Source organism: Rhinolophus hipposideros, assembly GCF_964194185.1.
Source record: "Rhinolophus hipposideros genome assembly, chromosome: 11".
Taxonomy (NCBI): domain Eukaryota; kingdom Metazoa; phylum Chordata; class Mammalia; order Chiroptera; family Rhinolophidae; genus Rhinolophus; species Rhinolophus hipposideros.
In genome coordinates, this window is record NC_138057.1 from 30,594,819 (window position 1) to 30,615,998 (window position 21,180).

The following is a 21,180-nucleotide window of genomic DNA, read 5'->3' on the forward strand; positions in this document are numbered from 1 at the left end:
AACAATAACTTGATTATTTTTTTGTTTTTTTACTTTATTAAAATACTGAGTTTATTTCACATGTATATTTTTGTCTCCCCACCATTTCCATTTGTCTGACCACCACTACTACTATGTCCTATCATAACATTCCATACATACTTAAAACCAAGCAAAGGGTGGAGTCCCATCTTTAAAAACTAAACAGGCATTTTGGACAACACATTCTTGGCAATGGAACCTGGACAACATTTATCAGACACGGTAGGGCAAGTTCTCACTCTGCATTATAAAAAGGACAGCCAGATAGCAACTGTTACAGAAATGAAATAAGACGGAAAATTTTAACAAACTGTTTAAACTATTCTCTTAACGAGACTTCCTCCACTGCCAGAGATCTTGACTAGCCTCCTGGTCAGTCATCCGGAAGCAATTCTTCACATAAGTGATGAACTTGGCTTCCACTTTGGGAAGAGAACCACCTTTTTCTATACTTGCTTGCATTTTTGCTTTAATGTCTTCTACAGAACTAGGCCCTTTCGGTGTTTTAGGAGTTTTTTCCTATTTTTTGAAGGATTCTTCACCTTTTGATCTTGGTGTTGATGGTTTTGAGTCTTTTCTATTCTAGTTTGATTTTTGTGCATTTTTGGCTGGAGTATCTCAAACAGATTTCTTTATAGGAACTTTTTCTTCAGCTTCCTCATCATCAAACTCATCATCATCATCTTCGTCGTCATCATCCTCGTAGTCGTCATCTTCATCAGCAGAAAGTTTTACTTTTTTCTGTGGAACCTTGCTCCCACTTCCAGGGGCAGAGTGCTTTCCAGATATACTTAGGAGTTTCACATCCTCCTCCTCGTCATCTTCTGACTCTGCATCTTCCTCTACAGCTACTAAGTGCTGTCCACTAATATGCACAGGCCCTGAACCACACTTCAACCGTAAGACCACAGGTGGTGTTATTTCAAAGCCCCCAAGGGAAACCGTTGGCTGTACAGACATTTTCAAAGTTGCCAGTGTTACTTTAATTGGACAGCCTTCATAATTCATTGCCTCTGCTTCAACAATGTGCAATTCATCTTTTGCACCAGCCCCTAAACTGACCGTTCTTAAAGATGGTGCTCATTTTCATCATTATCCACTTTAAAGTGATAATCTTTGTCGGCCTTTAGTTCACAACTGAAAAGATAGTTCTGGGGCCTCAGGCGGCTCATGTCCATGTCCATCGAATCTTCCATGGGGTGGTGGCGCGCACTTAGGTAGGAGAGAAGACAGACGGAGATAAACGACTACTGTTGGGCAGCACAGACGCGCAAGATGGAATCGCACCAGGGACGATTAATTTTTCTTAACGTATGTTATATTCAAGGTCTATCAAAACTGAATTTGTGACCATGGGGTTAAGGGAATAACCCTTTTTTTCTATTATTGTATAACATTTTTAAAAAGTGATTCCTGACTTTTTTTCCCCCTGAAACCTCAATACAATATGATGGTTTGTTTTCTTCCCTAATTAATGTTGCCTTGCAAGTGGGACACCCCAGAGGAGTGCCTCAGCTCCAAAATTACAATCAATCCTAGGGAAGATTTTTTTTCCTATGAAATTTATTTTTAAGTTGAAGGAAAAAGATTTGTCAGTAGGTTCTAAAATATATGGATCCCACATTCTCAAGTGTGGTGGTCGAGGAGACTAACTGGCAAAATTAAATAAGCACTCTATTTCATGGTTGAAAAAATTAAAGGATTGTCAACGTCTGTGTTTAAGAATGAAATGAGCTGACTGGAAAATAGTCAGATGGGAAACAGACACATGCTCCTTGTGGCTGGTTCCTTTTTCATTTACCTATGCTCATGCCATACCAGCTATTAAACGTTTTTGAATATCACCCCTGGATACACCCCAAGATTCTTTTTCACAGCCAAAAACAAAAATGTGATCACCACCCAGTAATACACTGAACCGTGTATCATATTTAATATCACATATTAAATTTGATTATTCTAAGACATTTAAAAATGAAGGGTATGGAAGCTTTCCACTCACAGAGGTGAGAGTTTCTGGTCATTGACCTGAACAAACTGAGCCACAAGCCACACCCTGGATACATAATTCCCATAAAAGTTTAAACAGAGCTGGCTTGTGAATGATCAGAAAACACAGCTCAGAGGTCTGGAAACGTGCCCACCACGGTATGACAAGCCTGTGTCTCCCACCTCGGAATGCTCCAGTTGTTCCCCAAATTGCTGACTTCATCCTTTACATTAGATTCTAAATAGGTTCAACCTTTGTAATCTGGTAGTTGGTTTGAGGCAAAAACTACTAAAGTGGAAAAACTGTACTACACACAGTCCTCTGTGTCTTATTCTTCAAGATAAGCCTTCATCATTTTCCTCCTCTGGACAGATGTGACCTATTTCTGAGTATACCCAATGATATAGAGAAAAGAAATGTAACTGATGTCCCTTCCTTTGCCAAGAAGAGGCCTTGCATATAATGGATACAAAAGACATCCGGACCTAATTATGAACCACAGCTCTAGAAGTTACCCTAGTTACTGCGTGGTTCTGCCTAGATAGTAGGGAGAGCCAATGAGTCTAAACCTCATCTAAACTCTTTTAGGAGCATCTGCCACAAATAACCAGCGGCAAAAAAAATTGGATGCTGCTAAATCATGGACTTCTATCTAATTTTTATACTTTTATGAATTAAGAGATAGACGGATTTATAAACAATATTTTTCCCCTCTGGGACATCACAATGCAAATGACTTTAATGCTTCTAAATGCTGAGTGTGACCTCATGGCCTCATAATACCGAGGAGAGATCCTTCCAGGTGACATAATAAATGGTAATAATGGGACAGCCAGATGTAAGCACTACATGTCGTGTCTTGGCATGGGACCCTCCAGAATTTCTGAGAAAAACAGTTTATACTCCTTTGAGTTACTAACATCCAATTTATTCTATTAAATGACCAGCACATGGGGACAATTACTATTATGGTTTAATAAACCACATGGCTCTTGAGTAAGTCAGTGAAGAAAAAATATGAAGTAGTGCTACACACATATTCAGGTAATATGGATCTTATACAAGTCATAGTAAATTTTTTTAAAAAGGAAGCTGAAGATAGCCACATATTGGAATGAATTTTGGCACCTACGTCTGTGGCTGAAACTTTTTTAAAAGATTACAAAGAAATAGTACTCAAGGAAACTTAATACTACTACTAGTAATTTACTGACATGAAGCAATCATGTATGCCGTACTGATCAAGTATTGTTTAAACGGATTGCTAAAGAATGTGGACAAGTAATACATACTATACAGATAAACAATAATGGAAAAATAAAACCTCAGGAGAAAAAATTTTACAATAAATTCAGGTTAGAGGAAAATTCATGTTTGGGTGTAATAAGCCCCCAAATGAAAGAGGCCTTGTTATTGTTTGTTTGTTTTACCTTTTGCACCAGAGGAATAAAAATTCAGGCTCAGGAAAGTTAAGTAAGATCCCAAATCACCCAGGTAGTCAATGACTGATGATGGATGTGAGGCCTGTCTGACTCTAAAAATCTGTGTTTTATTATTGAGGTGTGGACGAAAAAGGAGAGCTGTAATATATCTAACCGAAAGTAATCTCACAGGGTGATCTGATTACAAATTCCTAACTGGGCAGGTCATAGAGGGTAGTCTTTTAACACTTTTTTTAATGAAAGGTTTTTAAGCCAGCCCTGTTCATTGTTCTTGTGCATCTAGATTAACACACTTTGAAACAGCAGAAGTAATAGTACTTTAAGGCAAAACTACTTTCAAGAGAGCATGTAATCTTGTTAACTGTTTTGTAATCCAATCCCCACCTGCTTTCTCTTGTAATCTTGTAACCTGCTTTCATGTAATCTTCTTTATGTTCCCTCCTAAATTCCAAAGGAATAAAGGAAACTGCAAAACTGTCTCTCCCCAGAGCATTTGAGATAGTTTCCGAGCATTGTCATCAGTTTGGCGCAAATAAGTTCTTATAAAAAATTCTCTACAGATTTGGGTGTTTTTGTGTGGACATGAGAAAAAACACATGATCTCTGCTTTGTAAAGGAAGTAGAAACTGCTTAAATAGCCTTTCTTAAACAACTAACACTGATAGAACCAGCAGGCTAAGAAGTTAGAATGGTTGAGGCTGGAACGCTGCAGACATAGAAAACTATGAAGTTCTGTTAAAGTCTTTAAGAAAACATTAAATCTTTGTTAGGAAATCCAAGAGAAGTAATGAGCAAAACATTCTTAAATTGCAAAAGGTCTCCGGTGCACTAGTATTGCAAGGGAAAATTGTGATAATCATGTAATTTATGAGGTGTACAAAGTGAAGGATAATTAAATGTAGATTAGTGTGCTGATTAAAAATGAAGCACCTAGCCAAGTTTGTGGGTTGACTCCTTTTAGTTCTGGCAATACCAATGGAAATGGCAAATGAAAATTACATAAGAGGATGGTGGCAGACACGGTATCCTTTTCCTCAGCTGACAATGAATGTAGCCTTAAAGAAAATACGTGTTAGGTTTTAATGTCATCCCATTAATATTTTTATGTTTGAAAATGATGGAAACTGAACAGAAAGTGGTTTCACAAAGATTAGAAATGCATTAAATGAAGAAGATAAGAGATGTGTTATTTGGAATCTGTCTTCCTTCATAGGACTTGACTCTGGTTTTAATGTCTGGTCTGAAATTCACTGATTATGTCATCTTGGGTTAGTACAATCTTTCCAAATTTCACTTGTTTAATTTTATAAATGGAGAAGGACAAATCTCTCTCCCAGAGGTGCTGTAACGATAAAATGGGATAATGTGGGAAGCACAGCTCACATTTAGAACACGTTCGGTGGTTAATAAGTTACCTTTACCAAACGGCTTCTGACTTGCTTTACCTTCATAAGCATCACAGTGCAACTGTAGGGTAAGGTGGTTTGTTGTCGTTTGTTCATTTTACATTTTGCATCAGAGAAAAAAATTCAGACTCAGGAAAGTTAAGTAAGATCCCAAATCACCCAGCTAGTCAATGATAGATGATGGATTTAAGACCTGTCTCATTCTAAAAAAAAAATCTGTGTTTTTCATTGTGATGCTTTATTTTACTCTTTACTTAAAACAAAATCAAAAACCTTCACAGATATAGCATGATCTACCAACAATAATAAGGCCAGTATGTGAGCCTGTGCCAGGAGTCTGCTACAGGGAGGAGGTACCCCACACTCCTCACTCCCCATTACTACTCCCTACGCCACAATGAACTTTGCCTGTCCTCTATAGCTGTGTCCCTTTAAAAGGTTGCTTTTGCATGCAGGTATCAGCACCAGAGAGCCCACAGGGAAACCAAAAAGAGGTTATAGGTTCTACCACAATTTCTTGAAATCCTTGAACCAAATATCCTTTTAGTTTTTAACAGAATTAAGGTTTCTTTCTGCTGTTCAAGGAGATTATTTTTGGTGTTAATGTTTCTAAATGTCCCTGCCGCAAACTGATGTAAAGAAGGAGAATTCTGACTGACATGCTTAATTCCTACTGTGTTTGCCAAAATTTCAGCTTGTTGAATGAAAGATACATTGATTTTGACACAGTCCCATTCATATCTCCAAAAAAGACCTCATGCTATCAGATTTACTAGCATAAAATTTCCCAGATGTATACAAGTATTTTTTCTTCCCCACTCACCCAACCCCTGTATTTTCCTGCAATGACTTAATCGTGTCAAGGGAGCAGAACTTTTTTTACCACTGAAGTTCAAGCACATCCCCTGAAGTTAGTTGCAAGCTGTTTCTTTAACCCTCTGCAGTGGCAGCTCCCATTTCACAGTCTCTTCCCTTACTTTCAGCCCTATCATATCCACCCCTAAGTGAAAGTTCCCCTCAGAATTCTTCCCTCTGTATAAAAGGGAAGGGAAGGGAAGTACATTCTGGCTGTGGATATTGAGTGTTAAACAATGATGAGAAAGAGCGAAATATCTACATAATGCATTGCCAAGAAAATGGATTATTCAGCTACCAGTCAAGTAGGAAATCCAGGGTCTTTTTAAAAGAGGAATGCAGAAAATTTGAAATCTGAGTTGTAGACAGTGACGCCTGCGCAGAGTTCTTAACTCTTTAAAGGATACTACCCAGTTATGTGATTCGGTTCAAGCACCCCAAACTTTGGGAAATAGAGAATTCTGAATTTTTCTGAACCCGTGTTCAGTTTTGCCTTTTCAGGGATGAAATTAAAAGAAGAACATCAAGCATCTGAAAGACAAATGTGAGAAGCAGTAGGGAGGGATGCTGGAAATAGCATAGGACCACGGAGGCCTACCGGGACACTTTAAGCTGAAGCAGCACAGTGCTGAGGAAGGATTGAGAGTCAGGAAGATCCAGTCCTATCCTACACACTCCACTCTCAAGTCTCCAAAGACCTTCTGGAATTTGTGTACAGCCACAATACTTTTGGATTTTGTGCCATTTTATTTATTAAAAGAGTCTGAAGATGTATATTCATGCATGGAAAGGTAAGGCAGATAAAAGAGCAAGGAGAAAAAAATTGCCATGAGGTAGATAGCAAGAAATAGAAAACAAAATGAACTTTAAAGGGAAATCTAAATGAAGAAGAGCAGCAAAACTAATGAGATTTTGAACTTACCTGTTTAGGATGTCAATTCCTTATTTCTTTCACAAATGGTTTATTTTTAAGCAGACGATTTTGAGGGGATGACACCCAAACAATTCTAAGTTTGTCTTGTATAAGCATTAGGAATATGAAGTAGAATTATCAACATCGTGAACTTTTGTGGTGGGGAGAGGAACATTTACTATAAAGACGATTACAATTTATATTAGCAATCAATAATTTTCCAATTCCCCAAAGGAAATTACAATGGACTTCTAAGTTAGTAGCAATTATCACCATCAACTTATACTGCTATTGACAATAATAAGAAATCAGCCTAACTCATTATTTTATACAAATAAAACACAGTTCTTCATGGTTTCCAAGATCTTACTTTGCAAAACCTGACAAAAATATATCAGAATAGTGGTTTCATTCTTACCTTGTGATCTTGTTTTGATATCTGCCCTGCAACGCTGCAGCCTTGTGTTAAGAGAGCTTGCAGATTTTATTTGTTGCCCAAGGTTTGGCAAAGAACCAAACTGCCATAAAAAGGGAAATCTGATTGGGTGAGATTTTAGAAGAGTTTTACTTGCCAGTAAAAAGCCAGTAGCTTTACCGTCCTGTCTGCCTCTGTGATTTACTGCTTTCTGCCTTCTCCCCATCTCCATCCTAAATTAATCCAGCAATTATGGATTTTATGTTCTTTGTTTTTCTCTTTCCAACTCACATCAGAATCACCTCAAATGCAACCCCCACCCCATCTCCAACTCAATATCTTTTCTCTTCCTCCACATATTTCAACTTGGCTCCCTTCAGAGTTGAACTTAACAACTTCCCTTCAGTGCTATTTATTTGGAAACTCTTTTGTCACTTTATTTATACTTTTGACCATTGGCTTTTTAATTTACATTCTTCACTAAGAGGTCAGTTTATTGTTTGAAATTCCTTTATACATAGGGTCACCTCCTATTGCATATCAGTAACATGTAGCTTATCTGCAAATAAGATCCCTCAGATAGTCCATGCATCTCAACATATCTGACCTGCCTCTCTGCTCCTCATTGTCTGCTTATCCTTTCATCCACCTCAAAAAATCTCACAGAAGATAATTGCTTTTAGTTGCAAAAGCAAGTCCTGAACTGTATAGATCCTAGCTCTTTTTACCTCATGAAAAATGTTGCTCCTACATGCCTTCTCTCCCTTTCTTTGGCATCTGTAATATAACCATAGTAGGAAATAAAGAGATGAAGAGATGCTTTTTAAAAACTCGGGCTGTTTCTGTATCCTAAGATCATACGTCCAAAGAAAGACTGCTGTTGTACTTAGAAGGATATTGTGAATGGGCTGTATGTTACATACACGCAGGCCTAGCAAACCCCCACAACTATCCAACCCACAAGTTTAGAAGGATGAACTTGAATCAAAGGGGCAGAAAAAATGTTCTGTAAAATTAAATAATAGGAATCTTTTCATTTTACTCTTGGCATAGTGAGGAATAGAATTTTAGGGTTCTAAAATCTAGGGGAAAGTGAAGCCAAGATGGCAACTAGTAGCTGGCCAGGGCTTGGGAAATTTATGACTGCGATAAGAGAGAAAAAACAACCAAGGAACATGGAAATCTCTTATCCAGTTTAAAGCTGTTTCCTGCTCTGTGTAGTAATGTGCTTTTGTCATCCCCAAACCTGAGCAATTAACTGCTACAAGCCATAGTGTCGTGTTTGTGAGGAATGAGGAAAGAGGGCTGTGTCCACTCTTGGGGTAAAGCAGTGGAGACAGAAGGCAGACAGGCAGGAAGCTGAGATGACCCGTGCTGACAGGGAATTGCACTGTGTGCAGTAAATGGGAAGGAAAAGTAGCAAATAAAGTCAGGGAATGTCAGGGAACGTCAAGTGACAAGGGAATATCAGCATTCTTTACCCTGGGAATTCTTACAAATACTGAGATTATAAGGGATAAACAGTGTGGCTGAACTCTTCATTATAAAATGGCCCTCTTTATCTATTTATTTAAGAAGTGTCTTGGGCCGGCCGGATGGCTCAGTTGGTTAGAGCACGAGTTCTTAACAACAAGGTTGCCAGTTCAATTCCCATATGGGATGGTGGGCTGTGCCCCCTGCAACTAATATTGAAAATGGCGACTGGACTTGGAGCTGAGCTGCGCCCTCCACAACTAGATTGAAGGACAATCACTTGGAGCTAATGGGCCCTGGAAAAACACACTGTTCCCCAATATTCCTCAATAAAAATAAGTAAATAAATTGTCTCTTATAAGCAGTATATGGTGTTTTTTTTCTCCCACCAGTTTGAATATCATTGTCTTTGAACTGAAATAGTCTATTTACATTGATTGTAATTACTGATACTTTTGGATTTATTTTTACTACCTTGCTCTTTTGTTTCTCTGTTTTGTCCCCCTGGTTTATTCCTCATTTTCTTCCTTTTCTTGCTTCTTATGGATTAATCAATTTATAAAATTATGAAATTTTCCCATACATTATAACTCCTGTCTCCTCAGTAGAGTAACACTGGAAAATAAAAAATAAAACCAACAAACAAACAAACAAAACAAACAAACTACCCAAACTTCAGCCCTGCTTTGAAGAGGATTTCCAATTTTATTTTAATTTAATTTATTTTGTCTCTGCCTCATGCAACTAAATAATTTGGCAAATGTTTTAAGGAGCTAACTCTTTGTATGCCAGGCTCAGTTCTCTAGTTCTCTCTTTTCACTGAGTTCTTCACCCTAGAAGCCTCCAATTTTGTCAATCCAGCCCCAGAAGACAATCAAACGCTTTGCTCATTTCTCTGTCTCCTAGCAGTGGCCTTCTTCCTAGACAAAATTCAGATTCTCGGCCTTCTGCTGCACACACAGAATTGGCAAAAGCCTCTGGAGGGAAAGCAGCAGTAACTGTCAGCTCATCTCTCCTTTGAATCTTGGCTCCTCATACTCAAAGTTTTAGCAACTTTCTCCTACCTTGAAATCTTTTTTTTTTTTTTAAGTTTATTGGGGTAACAATTGTTAGTAAAATTACATAGATTTCAGGTGTACAATTCTGTATTACATCATCTATAAATCACATTGTGTGTTCATCACCCAGAGTCAGTTCTCCTTCCATTCCATATATTTGATCCCCCTTACCCTCATCTCCCACCCCCCACCCCCTTTACCCTCTGGTAACCACTAAACTATTGTCTGTGTCTATGAGTTTTTCTTTCTCATTTGTTTGTCTTGTTCTTTTGTTGTTTTTGGTTTATATACCACATATCAGTGAAATCACATGGTTCTCTGCTTTTTCTGTCTGGCTTATTTCGCTTAGCATCATACTCTCAAGATCCATTCATGTTGTCACAAATGTTCCTATATCATCTTTTCTTACCGCCGAATAGTATTCCATTGTGTATATATACCACAACTTCTTTATCCATTCATCTATCGAAGGACATTTTGCTTGTTTCCATGTCTTGGCCACCGTAAACAAAGCTGCAGTGAACATTGGAGCACACATATCTTTATGTATAAATGTTTTCAGATTTTTTGGGTAGATACCCAGGAGAGGGATTGCTGGGTCATATGGTAATTCTATTTGTAATTTTTTGAGGGACCTCCACACTGCCTTCCATAGCGGCTGCACCAGTCTGCATTCCCACCAACAGTGTATGAGGGTTCCTTTTTCTCCACAGCCTCTCCAACACTTTTTACTATTTGTCTCATTGATGATAGCCATTCTGACTGGGGTGAGGTGATATCTCATTGTGGTTTTATTTGCATTTCTCTGATGATTAGTGATGTTGAGCATTTTTTTACATGTCTGCCATTTGTGTGTCCTCTTTGGAGAAATGTTTCTTCAGGTCCTCCGCCCATTTTTCAATTGGGTTGTGTGTTTTTTTATTGTTGAGTCACATGAGTTCCTTGTATATTTTGGATATTATCCCCTTATTGGAGGCACTGTTTGCAAAAATGTTCTCCCATTCAGTTGGTTGCCTCTTTATTTTGTCGATGGTTTCTTTCGCTGTACAGAAGCTTTTAAGTTTTATATAGTCCCATTCAATTATTTTAGCTTTTACTTTCAGTGCCTTTGGAGTCAAATTCATAAAATGCTATTTGAACCCAAGGTCCATAAGTTTAGTACCTATGTTTTCTTCTATGTGGTTTATTGTTTCAAGTCTTATGCTTAAGTCTTTGATCCATTTTGAATTAATTTTGGTACATGGTGACAGATAGCAGTCCAGTTTCATTCTTTTGCACGTGGCTATCCAATTCTCCCAGCACCATTTATTGAAGAGGCTGTCTTTTCTCTATTGTATGTTTATTGCTTCTTTGTCAAAAATTATCTGTCCATATTTATGTGATTTTATTTCTGGGTTCTCAATTCTATTCCATTGGTCTATGTGTCTGTTTTTCTGCCAATACCATGCTGTTTTGATTATTGTAGCCCTGTAGTACAAGCTAAAGTCAGGGAGTGTGATACCTACAGTATTGTTCTTTTTTCTTAAGATTGCTTTGACTATTCAGGGTCTTTTACGGTTCCAAACAAATCTGATGATTTGTTGTTCTATTTCTTAAAAAAAATGCCATTGGGATTTTGAAGAGGATTGCATTAAATCTGTATATTGCTTTGGGTAATATAGCCATTTTAACTATGTTGATTCCTCCAATCCATGAGCATGGAATGTCTTTCCATTTCTTTGTGTCTTCTTCAATTTCTTTCAAAAATGTCTTATAGTTTTCAGCATATAGGTCTTTCACATCCTTGGGTAAGTTTATTCCTAGGTATTTTATTCTTTTTGCTGCAATTGCAAAAGGAATTTTTTTAGATTTCTTTTTCTGAGATTTCATTGTTAGTATATAGGAATGCAATGGACGTTTGTACGTTGATTTGTAGCTGGCAACTTTACTGTATTCGTTGATTGTTTCTAATAGCTTTTTGGTGGAGTCTTTAGGGTTTTCTATATATAGCATCATGTCAACTGCAAACTGACAATTTAACCTCTTCATTCCCAATTTGGATGCCTTTTATTTCTTTCTCTTGCCTGATTGCTCTGGCAAGGACTTCCAACACTATGTTGAAAAGCAGAGGTGATGGGGACAGCCCTGTCATGTTCCTGAATGAAGAGCAATTCACCATTAATTATGAGATTAGCTGAAGGTTTGTCATATATGGCCTTTATTATGTTATTTTCCTTCTATACCTATTTTATTAAGTGTTTTAATCATAAATGGATGTTGTATCTTGTCAAATGCTTTTTCTGCATCAATTGATATAATCATATGATTTCTGTCCTTTATTTTCTTTATGTGATGTATCACACTGATGGATTTGCGGATGTTGAATCATCCTTGCGCCCTGGCAATGAACTCCACTTGGTCGTGATGAATAATCTTTTTAATGCATTGTTGTATTCGATTTGCTAGAATTTTGTTTAGGATTTTTGCATCAGTATTCATCAGAGATATAGGTCTGTAGTTTTCATTTTTTGTGTTGTCCTTACCAGGTTTTGGTATCAGGGTAATGTTGGCCTCATAAAATGCGTTAGGGAGTACTGTCTCTTCTTCAATGTTTTGGAAGAGTTTGAGCAGGACTGGTATTAGAGCCTCTTTGAAGGTTTGGTAGAATTCACTAGTGAAGCCACATCGTCCCGGACTTTTGCTTTTGGGAAGGTTTTGGATGACTGATTCATTTTCGTTACTGGTGATCGGTCTGTTTAGATTTTACTGTTCTTCATGGTTCAGCCTTGGAAGGCTATATGTTTCTAAGAACTTGTCCATTTCTTCTAGGTTATTGAATTTGGTGGCATATAGTCCTTCATAGTATTCTTGGATGATTCTTTGTATTTCTGTGGCGTCCATGATAACTTCCCCTTTTTCATTTCTGATTTTGTTAATTAGTGCCTTCTCCCTTTTCATCTAGCCAAGGGTCTGTCGATTTTGTTAATCTTTTCAAAGAACCAGCTCTTTGTCACATTAATTTTTTCTATTGTCTTTTTGTTCTCTATTTCATTTAGTTCTGCTCTGATTTTTGTTATTTCCTTTCTACTGCTGACCTTAGGTTTCAATTGTTCTTCTTTTTCTAGTTCTTTAAGGTGTAACATGAGGGTATTTATTTGGAATATTTCTTGCTTCTTGAGATAGGCCTGTAATGATATAAATTTCCCTCTTAAAACTGCTTTCGCTGCATCCCAAAATTTTTGGTAGGATGTATTTTCATTGTCATTTGTTTCTATGTATCTTTTGATCTCTCCTCTAATTTCTTCTTTGACCCAGTCGTTCTTTAAAAGTATGTTGTTTAATCTCCATGTATTTGTGTTTTTTCCTGTTTCTTTTTGCAGTTGATATCCAATTTCAAAGCCTTGTGATCAGAGAATATGCTAGATATGATTTCAATCTTCTTAAATTTGCTGAGGCTGATTTTATGTCCCAATATATGGTTTATCCTTGAGAATGTTCCATGTACACTAGAAAAGAATGTATAGTCTGATGTTTTAGGATGAAGTGCTCTGTATATGTCAATTATGTTCATTTCATCTAATGTGTCATTTAGGGCTGCTATTTCGCTATTTATATTCTGTTTGGACAATCTATCCACAGCTATGAATGATGTATTTAAGTCCCCTAGTGTAATTGTGTTTTGGTCAATTTCTCCCTTTAGTTCTGTTAGTAGTTGCTTGGTATATTTCGGTGCTCCCTGATTGGGGGCATAAATATTGATGACTGTTATGTCTTCTTGTTGTGTCGTCCCCTTTACCATTATAAAATGTCCATCTTTGTCTCTTGTTACCTTTTTCACACTGAAGTCTGTTTCATCTGATATCATTATGGCTACACCTGATTTTCTCTGGGTACCATTCGCTTGGAGTGTCAATTTCCACCCTTTCACTTTGAATCTATGCTTGTCCTTGTAGCTGAGATGTGTCTCTTGGAGACAGCATATGGTTGGGTTTAGTTTTTTTGATCCAATCTGCTACTCTGTGCCTTTTTATTGGTGAGTTTAGTCCATTTACATTTAGAGTGATTATGGATATGTCAGGATTTCCTGTCATTCTATCTTCAGTTTTCTGGTAAGGCTGTGTCTCCATTGTTTCTTTGCCTTTTTGTTGTTGTCTGTTATTTCTGTGTGGTGGTATTATATGATGTTTCCCTCTGTTTCTTCTTTTGTTACAGTATATATTTCAGTTCTGTATTTTTTTTTGAGTGGTTACCCTTAAGTTTATGTAAAAGAAAGTTTGATATTTAGAGTATTCCATTTTCTTCAGAACGCTTACTTTCTCCATTCCCATATTCTGGTTCAGTCCTTTACTCTCCCCCTTTTTATGTTTTGGTTGCCATAAATAGTCCCTGTTTATGGTGGTCTAATAGCCTCCTTTAGTATTTCTTGTAGTGCAGGTCGTGTATTAGAAAATTCCCTCAGCTTCTGGATGTCTGGAAAGGTCTTTATTCCTCCTTCATATCTAAAGCATATCTTTGCTGGATATATTATTATTGGCTCATAATTTCTCTCTTTCAATAGTTTGAATATTTGGTTCCACTCCCTCCTGACTAATAGAGTTTCCGCTGATAAATCTGATGATGATCTAGTGGGCTTTCCTTTGTAAGTTACCGTCCTCTTTTCCCAGGCTGCCTTGAGGATTCTTTCTTTGTTGTTGATTTTAGACAGCTCCAATGCAATGTTCCTTGGAGAAGGCCTTTTGGAGTTGAGGTAATTAGGTGTTCTATTTGCTTCTTGGATTCGAGGATCCAGTTCTTTCCACAAGTTTGGGAAGTTCTCATCGACGGTTTGTTTGAATATATTCTCTGTTCCCTTCTTCTCCTTCTGATATGCCCATTATTCTTATATTGCTCTTTCTGATGGAGTCAGAAAGTTCTTGTAAGAGTTCTTTCATGTCTTTTAAGTCTCAAGTCTTTCTTCTTCCATCCTTGTCATTTCCAGGTTTCTATCTTTGATGTCACTGATTCTTTCCTCCATCTGGTCAACTCTAGTACCTAAGCTGGTTATTTCATTCTTAATTTCTTCTATTGACTTCTTAATCTCCAGAAATTCTATTTGGTTCTTTTTTAACTTTTCAATCTCTTTCGTAAAATGTTCATGTTGTGAGTAGGAAAAAAAAAATGGCGGCGTGAGGTGAGCCTCTGTAACGCTCCCCTGGAATTTACAACGAATCGGACAACAATAACTCCACAAAGGACTCCTTGCACAGCAGACAGGCAAGACGAAGAGGCCGACTACTGAATTCACCTCCAGGTGGGTGAATCGCGCGAGCGGGGGAGGAGGGAGAGGAGAAGTGCGGAGACGGAGCCGCGCGGGCGCAGGACACAGACCTAGCTCGGTGCTCGGGAGCCCGCTGCTCCCGGATCTTCCGCTGCTGCGGGAGAGGGAAGGACTCGGACTGCTAGGGCTCCGCTTACGGCCCACAGGGCTGAGGGGGCAGCATACAAAACCGCTGAACCCAACGCTCGCTCACGGCAGACCTCGGAGCAAAGACTGAGGGAAGAGGGCTGAAATCGGTGGTTTAAGCCCTCACTGCCGAGCGGAGAACGGAAGCCCTAAGCACGGAGACTAGCCGCCCCCTCCCTACCCTCCCAGAGCTCGCCCCGCCCCCACCTGCCCGGTGCTAGAAGCTATAAAGTAGCAGTGTCGGATTAAAGGACAGAATATTTGCTGCTCTGAGAACTGTGGACCGCAGACACAGATTCGCAGCTCAACTAGTTCCGGCAAAGGGGAGGGAGCTGTGGAAGCAAGACTGGCTGTGGTGGTGGTCGCCGCCATTGCTCTGGGCCACCTCTCACAACTCACCCCGCCCCTGGCCCCACCTATCTGGGCGGATCCCTGCAGGAGTAAACAGAACTGCTGAAACAAACGGGCTCTGAATCTGGTGCAGAAAGAGCTTTGGAACTCCAAAAGCTCTTCGCATACCTATCAACCTGTTGCAGAAGACACTCCTGTAGATGTCTAGGAAGAGAAATAGTAAATCAGTGATTGCCATGAATAACCAAGGCAACAAGACAGCTCAGAAAGAAAGTGAAAACTCTCCAGAAAAGGAACTTAGAGATATGGACCTTTGTGATTTAAATGACAGAGAATTCAAGATCGCAATTCTGAAAAAACTGAACGAGATGCAAGAAAACACAGAAAGGCAGTTTAATGAACTCAGAAACACAATCAAAGAACACCATGAGCATTTTACAAAAGAGATTGAAATCTTGAAAAAGAACCAAATAGAATTTCTGGAGATTAAGAACTCAATAGAAGAAATTAACAATAAAATATCCAGCTTAGGTAGTAGAGTTGACCAGATGGAGGAAAGAATCAGTGACATCGAAGATAGGAACCTGGAATTTACACAGAGGGAAGAAGAAAGAGACTTGAGACTTAAAAGAAATGAAAGAACTCTACAAGAACTTTCTGACTCCATCAGAAAGAGCAATATAAGAATAATGGGCATACCAGAAGGAGAAGAAAGAGGGAAGGGAACAGAGAATATATTCAAACAAATCGTCGATGAGAACTTCCCAAACTTGTGGACAGAACTGGATCCTCGAATCCAAGAAGCAAATAGAACACCTAATTACCTCAATCCCAACAGGCCTTCACCAAGGCACATTGTATTGAAGCTGTCTAAAATCAATGATAAAGAAAGAATCCTCAAGGCAGCCAGGGAAAAGAAGACGGTAACTTACAAAGGAAAGCCCATTAGATTATCATCAGATTTTTCAGCAGAAACTCTACAAGCTAGGAGGGAATGGAACCAAATATTCAAACTATTGAAAGAGAGAAATCATGAGCCAAGAATAATATATCCAGCAAAGATCTCCTTTAGATATGAAGGAGGAATAAAGACCTTTCCAGACATCCAGAAGCTGAGGGAATTTTCTAATACACGACCTGCACTACAAGAAATACTAAAGGAGGCTATTAGACCACCATCAACAGGGACAACTTGTGGCAACGGAAACATAAAAAGGGGGAGCGTAAAGGCCTGAACTGGAATATGGGAATAGAGAAAGTAAGCGTACTGAAGAAACTGGAATACTCTAAATATCAAACTTTCTTTTACATAAACTCAAGGGTAACCACTCAAAAAACATCCAAATCTGAAATATATACTGTAATAAAAGAAGAAACAGAGGGAAACATCATAGAATACTACCACACAGAAATAACAGACAACAACAAAAAGGCAAAGAAACAATGGAGACACAGCCTTACCAGAAAACTAAAGACAGAATGACAGGAAATCCTCACATATCAATAATCACCCTAAATGTAAATGGACTGAACTCACCAATAAAGAGACACAGAGTAGCAGATTGGATCAAAAAACTAAACCCAACCATATGCTGCCTACAAGAGACACATCTCAGCTACAAGGACAAGCATAGACTCAAAGTGAAAGGGTGGAAATTGACACTTCAAGCAAACGGTACCCAGAAAAAATCAGGTGTAGCCATAATGATTTCCGATGAAACAGACTTCAGGGGGAAAAAGATAACAAGAGACAAAGATGGACATTTCATAATGGTAAAGGGGACTATACAACAAGAAGACATAACAGTCATCAATATTTATGCCCCCAATCAGAGAGCACCGAAATATACCAAGCAACTACTAACAGAACTAAAGGGAGAAATTGACCAAAACACAATTATACTAGGGGACTTAAATACATCATTGACAGCTATGGATAGATCATCCAAACAGAAGATAAATAACGAAATCGCAGCCCTAAATGACACATTAGATGAATTGGACATAATTGACATATATAGAGCACTTCATCCGAAAACATCAGACTATACATTCTTTTCTAGTGTACATGGAACATTCTCAAGGATAGACCATATATTGGGACACAAAATCAGCCTCAGCAAATTTAAGAAGATTGAAATCATACCAAGCATATTCTCTGATCACAAAGCTTTGAAATTGGATATCAACTGCAAAAAGAAAGCAGGAAAAAACACAAATACATGGAGATTAAACAACATACTTTTAAAGAATGACTGGGTCAAAGAAGAAATTAGAGGAGAGCTCAAAAGATACATAGAAACAAATGACAATGAAAATACATCCTACCAAAATTTTTGGGATGCCGCGAAAGCAGTTTTAAGAGGGAAATTTATATCATTACAGGCCTATCTCAAGAAACAAGAAAAATCCCAAATAAATAACCTCATGTTACACCTTAAAAAACTAGAAAAAGAAGAACAAGCGAAACCCAAGGTCAGCAGAAGAAAGGAAATAACAAAAATCAGAGCAGAACTAAATGAAATAGAGAACAAAAAGACAATAGAAAAAATTAATGTGACAAAAAGCTGGTTCTTTGAAAAGATTAACAAAATCGACAAACCCTTGGCTAGACTCACTAAGATAAAAAGAGAGAAGACACTAATTAACAAAATCAGAAATGAAAAAGGGGAAGTTATCACGGACACCACAGAAATACAAAGGATTATCCAAGAATACTATGAAGGACTATATGCCACCAAATTTAATAACTTAGAAGAAATGGACAAGTTCTTAGAAACATATAGCCTTCCAAGGCTGAATCATGAAGATCTGGAAAATCTTAACAGGCCAATCACCAGTAAGGAAATTGAATCAGTCATCAAAAACCTTCCCAAAATCAAAAGTCCTGGACCAGATGGCTTCACCAGTGAATTCTACCAAACCTTCAAAGAGGATCTAATACCAATCCTGCTCAAACTCTTCCAAAAAATTGAAGAAGAGTCAGTACTCCCTAACTCATTTTATGAGGCCAACATTACCCTGATACCAAAACCTGGTAAGGACAACACAAAAAAAGAAAACTACAGACCTATATCTCTGATGAATACAGATGCTAAAATCCTAAACAAAATTCTAGCAAATCGAATACAACAATGCATTAAAAAGATTATTCATCACGACCAAGTGGGGTTCATCCCCGGGGCACAAGGATGGTTCAACATTCGCAAATCCATCAATGTGATACATCACATAAACAAAATAAAGGACAAAAATCATATGATTCTATCAATTGATGCAGAAAAAGCATTTGATAAGATACAACATCCATTTATGATTAAAACACTTACTAAAATTGGTATAGAAGGAAAATACCTCAACATAATAAAGGCCATATACGACAAGCCCTCAGCTAACCTCATAATTAATGGTGAAAAGGTGAAGCCCTTTGCTCTACGTTCAGGAACACGACAAGGTTGTCCCCTATCACCTCTGCTTTTCAACATAGTGTTGGAAGTCCTCGCCAGAGCTATCAGGCAAGAGAAAGAAATAAAAGGCATCCAAATTGGGAATGAAGAAGTTAAATTGTCACTCTTTGCAGATGACATGATGCTATATATAGAAAACCCTAAAGACTCCACCAAAAAGCTATTAGAAACAATCAATGAATATAGTAAAGTTGCTGGCTACAAAATCAACGTACAAAAGTCCATTGCTTTCCTATATACCAACAATGAAATCTCAGAAAAAGAGATAGAAAAAACAATTCCTTTTGCAATTGCAGCAAAAAGAATAAAATACCTAGGAATAAACTTAACCAAGGATGTGAAGGATTTATATGCTGAAAACTATAAGACATTTTTGAAAGAAATTGAAGAAGACACAAAGAAATGGAAAGACATTCCGTGCTCATGGATTGGAAGAATCAACATAGTTAAAATGGCCATATTACCCAAAGCCATATACAGATTTAATGCAATCCCCATTAAAATCCCAATGGCATTTTTTAAAGAAATAGAACAAAAAATCATCAGATTTGTTTGGAACCACAAAAGACCCCGAATAGCCAAAGCAATATTAAAAAAAAAGAACAATACTGGAGGTATCACACTCCCTGATTTTTCCTTGTACTACAGGGCCACAATAATCAAAACAGCTTGGTATTGGCGGAAAAACAGACACATAGACCAATGGAATAGAATTGAGAACCCAGAAATAAAACCACATAAATATGGACAGATAATTTTTGACAAAGAAGCTAAAAACATACAATGGACGAAAGACAGCCTCTTCAATAAATGGTGCTGGCAGAATTGGATAGCTACGTGCAAAAGAATGAAACTGGACTATCTGTCACCATGTACCAAAATTAATTCAAAATGGATCAAAGACTTAAGCATAAGACCTGACACAATAAACTGCATTGAAGAAAACATAGGTACTAAACTTATGGACCTTGGTTTCAAAGAGCATTTTATGAATTTGACTCCAAAGGCAATGGAAGTAAAAACTAAAATAAACAAATGGGATTATATGAAACTGAAAAGCTTCTGCACAGCAAAAGAAACTATTGACAAAATAATGAGGCAACCAACTGAATGGGAGAAGATTTTCGCAAACAGTTCCTCTGATAAGGGGCTAATATCCAAAATATACAAGGAACTCATGAAACTCAACAACAAAAAAACAAACAACCCAATTGAAAAATGGACAGAGGACCTGAAGAGACATTTCTCCAAAGAGGACATACAAATGGCAAATAGACATATGAAAAAATGCTCAACATCGCTAATCATCAGAGAAATGCAAATGAAAACCACAATGAGATATCACCTCACCCCAGTCAGAATGGCTTTCATCAACAAAACAAATAGTAACAAGTGTTGGAGAGGCTGTGGAGAAAAAGGAACTCTCATACACTGTTGGTGGGAATGCAGACTGGTGCAGCCGCTATGGAAGGCAGTGTGGAGGTTCCTCAAGAAATTACGAATAGAATTACCATATGACCCAGCAATCACTCTCCTGGGTATCTACCCCAAAAATATAAAAGCATTTCTCTATAGAGACACGTGTACGCCAATGTTCATTGCAGCTTTGTTTACGGTGGCCAAGACATGGAAACAACCAAAATGTCCTTCGATAGATGAATGGATAAAGAAGTTGTGGTACATATACACAATGGAATACTATTCGGCGTTAAGGAAAGATGATATAGGAACATTTGTGACAACATGGATGGATCTCGAGAGAATAATGCTAAGTGAAACAAGTCAGACAGAAAAAGCAGAGAACCCTATAATTTCACTGATATGTGGTATATAAACCAAAAAGAACAAGACAAACAAATGAGAAACAAAAACTCATAGACACAGACAATAATTTAGTGGTTACCAGAGGGTAAGGGGGTGGGGGGTGGGTGATGAGGGTAAAGGGGATCAAATATATGGTGATGGAAGGAGAACTGACTCTGGGTGGTGAACACACAATGGGATTTATAGACGATGTAATACAGAATTGTACACCTGAAATCTATGTAAATTTACTAACAATTGTCACCCCAATAAAATTAATTAAAAAAAAAAATGTTCATGTTGTTCTTTGTGATTCTGAGTTCATTAAACTGCCTTTCTGTGTTTTCTTGCATCTCGTTGATTTTTTTCAGAACTGCAATCTTGAATTCTCTGTCATTTAAGTCACATATTTCCATATCTTTAAGTTCCTTTTCTGGAGACTTTTCACTTTCTTTCTGAGCTGTCTTGTTGCCTTGGTTATTCATGGCAATTACTGATTTATTATTTCTCTTCCTAGACATCTACATGAGTGGCTTCTGCAACAGGTTGACAGGAAAATGTGTT

General features: G+C 37.8%; 1 protein-coding gene and 1 pseudogene across 2 annotated transcripts in view; both read right to left on the reverse strand.

The window, feature by feature from the left end:
* Positions 1–7,083, reverse strand: part of IL33 (interleukin 33) — a 36,666-nt gene extending 29,583 nt beyond the window's left edge. The window contains exon 1 of the mRNA XM_081066759.1: positions 7,046–7,083. The gene's annotated coding sequence lies outside the window, so the exon portion shown is untranslated. The remainder of the gene's footprint in view (positions 1–7,045) is intronic.
* Positions 201–1,290, reverse strand: LOC308505106 (nucleophosmin-like; annotated as a pseudogene). Its single transcript has one exon. The product of its transcript is annotated as a nucleophosmin-like (transcript).
* Positions 7,084–21,180: the final 14,097 nt, after the last annotated feature.